This window comes from Patiria miniata, unplaced genomic scaffold, assembly GCF_015706575.1.
Source record: "Patiria miniata isolate m_02_andy unplaced genomic scaffold, ASM1570657v1 HiC_scaffold_9, whole genome shotgun sequence".
Lineage (NCBI taxonomy): Eukaryota > Metazoa > Echinodermata > Asteroidea > Valvatida > Asterinidae > Patiria > Patiria miniata.
The window spans coordinates 26,035,625-26,047,033 of record NW_024037076.1 but is presented as its reverse complement, the minus strand read 5'-3'; positions in this window follow the sequence as shown (position 1 = coordinate 26,047,033).

Below are 11,409 nucleotides of genomic sequence, written 5' to 3'. Positions count from 1 at the left end.
GAGTTGCAAACTCATGAATTTTCAAAGTACATTTCTACAAGTAAATAATTTCTTCTTGGAAAGTAGACAAACCAAGCTTTCGGAAACAGTTTTGCTTTTCTTCTACTGCACTTGGATTTATTTTTTTTTATCAAGGATTGAAGTTTCGAGAAACAGAAGTAGCGTTTTCCTCTATTTTGCGATGGAAATTTGAGTTCCCCTCTGTTACAGTTCTTAAGCTTCAAAGATTTTGTTTTTGGTTGGGTATGAAGTCTCATGCCGTCCCTATCCATCACTTTAGATGCTTAAACCAAAAGATGAAACATCACAGTCTTGCGCACCATTTTGAAAAAAAAAAACGAATTTGCAATGTCCCGTCTGTCACAAAAAAAACCATGAAAAAGTTGTGTATTTTTTACATGAAAAGATCTTTTTGGTTCAAACTTGAATTCCTATCTTCTATCAAGATGAGCTCAACCTAGAAAGTAAAATAAAAATATCCCTTGATGTGTAGTTGATATTTTTCATCTCAAACTCTTTCCCGTCTGCCACTCAGTAGAATAGGCTGAGAATAAAATAAAGTGGGTTACTCCCATTGAACCACAAGATTTGTGAAGGAAAACCATTATTTCTGGTATACATGTAACCATCCTTCCATGGTGGGTCCTGTACTTTCTGCAGAAAACGGCCAGTGTTAAAGGGAATATACATCATTTGCTTTTGCTGTAATTTTCAGAAATGGATGGAATTGGGGGGTTGGAAATATATAGCAAATATAGATACACTGACTTTTTTGAGGTTTTGGGTTCGAAAATGCTATAAAAACGAACAAAAACGATCATTTTCCTGTAGTCTGGTTCCCTGACTCCATTTAAGAAGAAACAGAGCAGTTTACATACATTGGGGAAATGTAAGGTCAGGGAACCAGTCTAGCTAGCTCGTACCCGTTCATAGGTGTGTAATCGATTGCAAACAAGTGCGATGGTCAATTGGGGCCAGTATTTGAAAAAAAAGCCAGTTGTTTCCAACGCTGATCGGCCGATCAGCGTTGGAAATTGATACAAAAATACCACTTTTCTTGAAAATGACAGTATACCAGGTGCCATGATTTTACAGGATGCTTTACACTGTCATTCACTAACAGTCCAGCAAGGTATTTCAAAATGATTTGGTAGTTTTATTTTTTGATGTTTGCAAATGTTGTATTTTCCCTTTAACACAATTACATGTAACCTTAGTTGGCATAGTACTTACATGTATTAATTTTTTACATGTGTACAAGCGATCACTTGAGCAAGGTCGCATACACTATGCATGGGTGCACATTGTGCAGATTCCAAGGTATTACCTACTAAATAAATTAGCATTCAGGACATGGATATTTAGTTGTTTGTTATTTTTTTCAGGGGGGGGGGGGGGGATGGGTTACACTATCTCATCTGTTCACTTGTCTCTTGTTCCTGTGTGCTTGTAAGCAACATGATCCTAAGGATGTTTATGTCATCATACTTTCTGCATGTGGTGCAGAAAGGAAAGAAGGTGCGTGCTAATGCCATCATCCCTAAATGCTTGATTGTTTTGACCTCTACTCCACACGTGATAAACACATGAATTTTCAGGGAAGGAAATGGTTTGGGAATCCGGATTTCCTTTTGAGCCGGTTTTTCCGTCCAGTTGACTGGTTTCAGGGTCGCTTTTCATGTGTACAGGATGTGCTCATTGTCTCTGTAAATGTACACAGTGGTAAATTTCCAAGGCGGAATACCGGTGGGTTGCACTAAATTTTTGTCAAAATGCAGCTTTTAAAAAACATTTGGAGGTGCTTTACTTCAACTCTTTGTTAAATGTTAAGCCCGGTTCATACTTCACGCGAATGCGAATGCGAATGCGAATGCGAAGCGAATTTGACGTCATGAAACGTTCGCTGCGAAATTCGCCCGAGTTGAAATGTGCTCAACTTTTACGAATTCGCAGCGCGAATACTTGACACGACGTCACAAATTCGCTTTCGCGCCGAGTATGAACCGGGCTGTAACGTTGTAATTGATATGATCCAAAACTCCTAGCCTGCAATCTCCATTAAACCATTTCTGGAGTGCTGTTGTCCAATTGTTATCACGTGCCTTACTACGTGGGTTAGAACCCTGACGGGAAACATGGTGCTTGTGTTCTTGGGCAAGACACTTTACTACAATTGCCACTCTCCACTCAGGAGTATACATGTAAATGGGTACCTGAGAAGGTAGAGACCAGAATGCAATGATCTTGAGTTGCTGCAAAAAACTGGTCTCATGGCCTGATGAACAGGGGTAATATAATTGTGAAGCGCTTTGATTCCTTTGTTATAAAGCGATATATAACTAAGCAACATATTATTATTATTTTTATTATTATTTCTAGATGATTGGATGTTTAAGATTTGAAAACACACTTTCAGGTTTATTCACTGAGCTCTTAATAATACTAGATTTGTATTGTCTGTGACTGACGCTGGAATTACCGGTACTTACGTTTAGACCTTATGTACTGTTCAACCAGTATCAGGAATTATACATTTGGACATGTACAATGTACGTGTGTGCATGTATCTCACATGTATTGTGTACCAGTAAGGCACGTGATTAACGAATGGATTACATTTTGTACATTACACATGTGCAATTGTAAATGTATGTATAGTGTTTGTGAACAAGAAAAACGTTGGTGCCCTTCGACTGTTATCCACATTGTTATCTTGCACGTCGCCCTCTGTTGCCCACACAAGGAGCCTTTAGAATCATAGCTGTTGTATTGAGCATTCTGGATATTCAATCCGAATTGAAATGAATTGAAAAGCATTTGGTACCCTGGCCAGAACGATTACCATGATAATAAGTATGAAAGCTGGGCCCAAGTTTACACAACTGAGGCTGCACATTCTATGAATATTTTTCCCTGTCCCCTTTGTTACATAGAGCGGCCTGGGTTATTCAAAGGCTGAGAAATCTCTGCTTTAGTGTGAGCTACATGTACATGTTGGATGGGTTTCTGTGCTGTGCAAGCGTAAACAACAAACATGACTATCACCATATTACAAAGGTCAACACAATCAGGAGGTTTTTTTTTTATGAAACCGTGCAACAAAAATTGGGTGACAAACTTCCATTCATTTCAATTCAAATCAATTCAATGCAATTTTTTTCTTCTATTCATCCACAAGCAAGAAGGAAATCAATCTCTGTTCTACTAGATTAAGACGTTTACCAATTTTAAAGTGAGGATTACCACATAATATTTTGTGAATTTTGCTTCAATTTTTTCTGTTCGACCGTTGGAAAATACTGATCACACACTCAAAATACTGATGACAATATAAATTCTTCACCTTCTTTTATTTTTAACATTTTTGTTGCTGATCGCATTGCAGTTTAATAGCATGCAAGAGATTCTCACTGTCATTATTTGAGAAAAAAAAAACACAAAAAAAGTAAGAACGAAAAAAAACAAGGTCAAGTACATGAAATGTATAGATCTATCCAAAAGCATTTGTAGCTGATAGTATCCCATAAGAAACGTGACACATGTACCGGTACCATGTTTGATGACATTGGCGGTCAGAACCGCACACAGGAAGTTGCATGTATCACGATTGTCCGGATGTTTGCAGGTCAGTAATATGAGCTCATATCAAATCATAAAAACACCAGTACATGTACCTCTTAAAAAAATGGGGAAAAAAGGGGACAAAGAAGAAAAAGGAGCTTGTTTACTTGACTTAAATGTGCCTGCACAAAAATACTTCAACATGAAGGCCACTACATGTACCGGTAATTTGAGGAACAGTTAACAAGAAGATAAATGTGTTGACTTGAAATCAAGAGGACCCGTAACGTGACCTGACCTACATACAGCCATGTACAGGTACCATACATACACATAGTACGCACAACTGTACCATGACTATAGCACTGTTTAATGTGCTGCATTCAGTGTGCGTACGTGCATGTACCGGTAAACACCATATTGTACATGTACATGAACATGCAGCATGCACACATATACATTAACCTATTTTTATTTTTAACATTTTTGTTGCTGATCGCATTGCACATTCATAAGCATTTCAACAGTATGCAAGAAATTGCATGTCATTATTTGAAAACAAACAAAACCCACACAAAAAAGTAAAACTGAGAAAAATAAGGTCAAGTACACAATGTACATCATGTATACATGCAGTGGCGCACCCAGGGGGGAGGGGGGCCCTGGGGGGGCCTTGAGCACCCCCCCCCCAGAGGTTGTCAAATTTTTGTTTGTAAATTAATTTTTTAGTCCCATGATTTATGTACCGGTACATGTACAATGTATGTGGCTTATTATCAAGTAGTATAATAGGGGTGTAAGTGGTGCCACCAACGTCAAACAGTCCGCCCCTCCAAAACAAAAAACAAAATTTTTTCTGCGGCCAAAAAATTTGGCCAACTTTGTTTGAAAACACACTGAGTATACAGTGTTTATACGTCGGTGAGGGAAAAAAAAACCAATTTGATTGTTTGAAAAAAATTGAACTTCTAAAAAATTTGACAAAAAATAGATAAATTGTGAGCCCCCCCCCCCCCCTGCCAAAACCTGGGTGCGCCACTGCATACTTGTTCACGTATCTCAGTTCCGGTAGCTCTTGTTATTATGTGCATACTCAAATGAGCCCGTCATGTGAAGGCTTTAGAGCTAACGTGCCTAAGGCATCAATTTCTTGTTGCAGGGGTCATGTTTTCTGGATCACATTCAGGCTGCGAGTGGCTGGCTTACTTCCAATCCTCCTGGGTGCAGAATTTGCAAATTCAAAAAAAAAAAAAAAAACAGCCGATAATAACATTCGGAGTCGTTAACCTCTGAGTGACAGTAAAGCCGAGTACGGAAAGCTGTAGACGTAATCACGCACGAGAAAGATGCGTGTACACTTATTGGGTACTGTATGTACCGCACATGTTGGAGATGAATACAAATGGCTCAGTGATCGGTTCGGTTAGATCTATGGCAAATTTCAAAGTTCATCCACAGTTCAGGATTACCATAGCTCAGATGTTGTTGGCATTCTCGAAAAAGTCCGCCCTGGTTGATAATACATCGTGTACACAATGTACACTAACTTTTTAACCTTTCAAAAATGTTCCTATATTTTCAAATCATGGACAGTACCCTGTATTGGCAGTTAACCCTTACTTTTGAAAAATGCAGCATCTGCTTGAATTGAGCACATGAATTCTCCAAGCTGAAGGTCTGGGCTGTTGTGGAACATATCAAACTTTTTTCTCTGAAAAAGTTTTCGTCATTTTTTACAGCTAGTAAAACCATTATTTTTGTTTACTTTGAATTATGCGGTATCTTCGTGAATTGAGCACATGAATTCTCCAAGTTGAAGGTCTGGGCTGTTGTGGAACAAATCATACTTTTTCTCTGAAAAAAGTTTTCGTCATTTTTTTACAATTTGTAAAAAAACATTATTTTTGTTTACTTCCTTTGTTTCCCCAGTTGCGTGAGCGAGGAATTAAAAGTGGGAAGTGAGAACGTTACATTTAAGATGAATATTACATGTACCTTTAAGATTATTTTTGGAACAGGATTTGTGGCAACTGATAGGACACAAGAGGGCAGTATTTCACACAGGAAAATATCCAATTACAATGCTCCTTTTAATATTTGGTAGGATAAGGTCATACGTGTACATGTAGGCTGTGCAGTATACATGTACGTGTCACTGTACATTGATCGTTGTAACTCCTCACAACTTGTCCAATTAACCTTTGGGGAACTGATATGGACGCAAGAGGGCGCTATGCTTTGCCGCGCCAATGTGGAGATTGCCATTGGGTTTATTTATGGACAACACTCGGACTTGAAGTCAAGTCTATGCAGTGTTGCCACCAGCACTCATAATTTGTTTTTGCATCATGGTTGAATGTGTTGGCCAAGTGACCCATGACGCGTGCATATTGAGACCTTTTTGGCTTCCGTTGGATCCATTGTTGGAGCATGGCTCACAGAGCATATCGACTCATAAATACCATGCCCGCATTGTTGCAACTCATGCAGGGGACCTTTTCTCTTTTGAGGAGAAAAATGACGCCAGCTTGTCTTTGTATGCTGGGGGCTGTGCCTGCATCAACATGACTGGTTGTATACCGTGTTCAGTGCACTGGCTCTATAGATTAACGTGTACACTGTACAAAGACAATCTGAAAAGTTTTTAACAGAATAAAGACTATTGCGTCACACGTGTTTATCTACATGTTCATCTCAGAACAAAACATGAGTGTGTCAGCTTGAAAGGTGACTGTACTTTTTTTGTAAAAAAAAAAAAAAATGAAAAAATGGGTATATTTCTAGTTCAGTAATGTGCATTGTGCAAATTTTTATCTACAGTCATTTTTTTAATTGAAAGATCTCACAAATCAATACAATATGAATAAAAAAATGGAATACATTGTCAGCGTTTTGCATATTTTTTGCAGTCACTGGCAGTGTGTTGCAGTCAGATATGCATTTATTGATTTGTGATTACTGCACTTTTGTTAATTGTGCATTAAGAACCTCGCCTAAAGCTACAAAATACTACTAGTAGTAAGGCCAAAAAAAAAAATAAGTCGGTCTCTGGTCAGCGCACGCGTCGATTTTAATCATGCGCTTCAATCTTTTTTTTTTCCTAAATGTTCCGCGGTAGCTCCAACAGCGCCCTCTATTGCCGCACCTCCTCAATTTTTTTTTACCAAAGAGCACCAAGGAATGGGAAATTGTACCACGGCAAATGATCGAGAGCACCAAAGCAAATTATGAAGGACACCAATGTACATGAGGACACCAAAAAAGCAAAATAGTACCCCACCTTGTCTGTACAATCCAAGAAAAAAAAAAAAAGAAGCCGCGTCGCCGCGTCAATTCTGGAACTTTGGTCTGACCAGAGACCGAATATTTTTTTTGGGGGGGCCTAATCTGTAGTATGTAGTACTTCAGCATATTGAAAGAGAGCACAGCACTTTTTTTTAAGTATTTGGGTATTGCATACATAATTTTTGTAGTACTTTTGTAGTATGTGGTACTTTACCCCAAGGTACGGTAAGCCATAGGGGGTTAGGGGTAATGTGGTTGGGGGTAATGTAGTCCGAAAATTTGGGACTCTCAGTACTGTGTACACGTATGAGAGTCCCAAAAAAAGGTTTCTGTCATTAAATTGGAAAGTATTTTTCTGGACAATTGCAAATGATCTATACTTGGCTGTATGGGCTCCGTGCACAAGTACCCCATCAACGGCCAGAAAAAGGAGAGTTGGAGGTGACCTAGACTGGTTCCCGATCCATCCACTGCGTATTTTGAATGTATCCAAAGTTATTGGAGGCGGGGCTTAGTCTCGGAGACCATCGCAAGTTGAATTGGAACGTATTCGCGCGCCAGCGACGCCTGACGCTCACGCGAAGACGCGGTGGCTATAGCTTTTGCACATTCATGAAGTCGTTTGTACGTCGCGTGCGAACCAGTACAGTAGAGTACGCACACGCTGTGTGTCCCGTACACGGAGCTCTCAAAAGAGGTAAAAGCGCCCTCTTTTGTTGGCGCACGGAGCCCATAAGGTAGCAAAACACTTCAGGTCATGTACCGTACGTACCGGGTACTGGTACATGATTATAGCAGCCGCACGCGCGCGTGTGCGTCGTGCCAACGCTCGCGGGTGCTTCGCCGAATAAAAAAAAGCTTAAGACGCATCGTTGGAAAGGCCTTCTTTCATTGATTTCTTCAAAATGACAGCTTGCCAGAGAGAATAATTCACAGGGGGTCCCCTTACTTCTTTCAACCAAGTATGTTTGTCAACAATAATTACTTAACAATTAATTGTGTTTATAGAAGATTCATTTACAAAGCATTAATAAACAGTCCTAAGCTCCTCTTCCGGAAAAAAACCTTTAAACATTGAATCAATTTCTACATACATGCACATGCATTTTAACAACAAAGCCATTGGTTTTTTGGTGTTTTTTTTTTTAACGTCAGCTGCAGATAGCAAGCAGCAATATTGCCTTCGACACTTAGCTTTCAACCGGTGTTATTCATCAAAACAAAACAACGACGACCAATGTGCATGGAAACGGACCAAAAATACATTAAGGATCGCTTGTGAAAACAAGACCACTCCTGCAATCTGATCGAAGGTCTGCTCGGCAAATTTCATTGCTACTTCCATCTGACTTTATTACATATTTTGTACAACAAGTACTATAGTTTTGATCACATTAAAGGGACACTAGGTCCTGGAACAGCCCAATTGGGCTACACAACGCGCTTTGAACGAGATTATGTTAATCAGAAATAACATTTAAAAGTAGGATATAAACATCCACACAACTATCCATTCAAAGCTGGGCGTTTTTGTGTTATTCCTGTATTATGCGTGCGAGAACGAATTTCGGGGTCCACTTTTGCGACCCCGCGACCCCATAAATTCGAGCTGTTTGGATGCTACTTGTGATTTCATTCGTCAAGTGTTCGTCTTTTGCGGATGTTGAAGAAACCACGTTGTTTGCATTGGTGATTGGTCACCGCTGTTCCCGAGACACACAACGTGTATCGTACACTGAGAACGACACGAAAAATGTATTCGTACTCCGTCATGTCCAATGTAAACGTGCAGGTTTAATTTTCGTCTTTTCTCGGGAACCGTAAGACATTAGGTTGGTTTCCTTTCAACTAGATGTTTGAAATAGGCTAGGTAAACAATCCAAAACATGAAATTTTCGGGGATTTCAGGACCTAGTGCCCCTTTAAAACCATTGAAAAGCTGCACTTGCCACTGGCATAACAATTAAGGGTCCAGTGTTTAGGAGGGGGCTGGGAATTGGGGGCCTCATTTTCTGGAGGGGCCACCCACCGCTTACTATCCCTTCCCCCAAATTCTGGGGGGGGGGGGGGGGGGGGGAGGGGGTGCACTTATCCCATTGTCTTTCATGTCATCACGTGTTGTCCATATTCAGCTAACGCAAACCCACATTTGTAATACAGCAAATCATTACCGATATAAGGTGATTTGGCCCCAAAAAATGACACATTCTGACAAATTGCTGAATGATCCAAATATATTTGCTTAATTTTGGATTGACCAAGAAAGAATAATTGCACTAGACCTATTTTCTGCACGTCAAATCAGTTTCAGTGACAGCAAAATGAGACATACATTTCCAGTGTATTGATTGGCAACAGGTCAATTAGTAATTCGAACTGGCATCATGTGGAGATATTTTGAAACATTTCATTAATAAAAGCTGTAAAAAGTTCCATAGAGATCAGTGGCCAGTTTTTGTAGCGCTGACATTTAAATGAACGTTTGCTAGGCAGATGGCTACAAGTGCACACACATTAGGCCAAAAAAAAAATAGTTCTGCTTCCGATTACATGGCATTCAAAAATAGGGTAGTTGTTAGGTAGGGATTTTTTTTTTTTTTGGCCAAATTATTTTGTGTTCGATCATATGGAGGCATCTGCGTGTAGTCAAGGGAAAAAGGTAAAAAGTGATGGTTTGGGGTGTTTTTTTCTCATTTTTCCAATAAAAAAAGTAGGGTAGGGGCTGTCAGAATAGGGTAGGTAGGGAAACCGGAAGCAGAACTATTATTTTTTTGCCTTAAAGGGAATGTACATCATTGGCTTTTGCTGTAATTTTCAGAAATGAACTATTTAAGAGGTTATTATAATAGATCAAATATTGTTACACTGACATTTTTGAAGTTTTGTGTTCGAAAAGGTTGGAAATACCAAGAAAAACAAAAATGTTCAAGTAGTCTGGTTCCCTGACTCCGCAAAAGATAAAATGGATCAATTTATAGATGATGGAAAATTGTAAGGCAGGGGAACCAGTCTAGCTGGCCTGCACCCGTTCATGAACATGTAACCAATAGCAAACAAAATTTGGACTTAAAAAAATGGTAAATTTGGAGCAGTAGTTGAAAAATAGTTAGGTTTTTCCAACGCTGGTCGGCCAACCACCGTTGGAAATGTTTACAAAAATACCATTTTCTTGAAAATGACTTCACACCAGGTGCCATAATTTTACAGGATGCTTGAGACTGTCATTTACCAACATTCTAGAAAGGTTTTTTGTAAAAACTTGGTAGTTTTATTTTTTGATGTTTGCAAATGTTGTATATTCCCTTTAATGCACAAATTAGAGTATAGAAGGCATACATTTTATCATTGCAGATATGTACATGTATGGAGCTCCTTTTTATAGCTTCATGGTACAGAAATACATGTCCATACATCTGTACATGTACTTAGTACCTTGCACGTTGTATGTACATGTAGGTTGCATCTACATACGTGTACATGTACTGTACATGTACATGTACATCGTACATTTCAATTTCATTTGCAGGTCAAGGCCGGCCCATCAGATGTGCACAAACAGGCATTGCAAAAGAAAGAAAAAATATCATAATGCTGTGTGGGTTTTTGGGCAAAGCCATTAGCCCGTTGGCCTAACGCATTGCACGCATGGTTTGCCACCCATGTAAAGAAAAAATGGGGGAGAAGGGGAGAACAAAAAGAGAAGAAAATAAAAAATAAAACCTGTGAGAATGTGGGCATTAATATGCAGACATGCATTAATTATGTAGCTGACCTGCAGCCTATCCATAGCTCACTGCCTGGCTCGGATGGATGGTGTGGTTATACATGACCAAATGTATATCCCAGCACCTGCAAATGTAATCCAACACAATGGTTGAAGGGGGGGGGGGAGTTTGGGGAGGAAAAGGTTCTCCAGTTCTGTATGTGTAGGACATTACGGACCAGGTATGCAGCATATATGACTTTGACAGATGACTCAAAGGCACGTCCTGGTTACGACTTTTTGAAAAAAAAAAAAAAATACTTTTATAGTTCTTAAAAACGCAGTTCGTTATGTCAAACTGTATTGTGCATTTTTTTTTATCAGATTGGGCCATAAAATTCCCATCTGGTTTGATTCTTTCAGTAGTTTTTGTTTTGTTCACCCCATACATTGTACAGTGTGCTTGCAACTCTTTCAATGTCCATTAACCTGACCCCAGTCATGCCAGTATTAAAGGGAAAATACAACATTTGCAAACATCGAAAAATAAAACTACCAAGTTGTTACGATATACCTTACTAGGATGTTTGTAAATAACAGTCTAAAGCATCCTGTAAAATTATGGCACCTGGTGTGAATTCATTTTCAAGAAAACTGGTACTTTTGTATACATTTCCAACGGTGGTCGGCCGACCATCGTTGGAAAAACCCAACTATTTTTCAACTGCTGCTCCATATTTACCATTTTTTTCCAGTCCAATTTTTGTTTTATTCCAATTTTTGTTTTTGTTGCTAGACTGGTTCCCTTACCATACAATTTTCTGGCATTTTTGATCCATTTCATATCTTTAGTGAAGTCA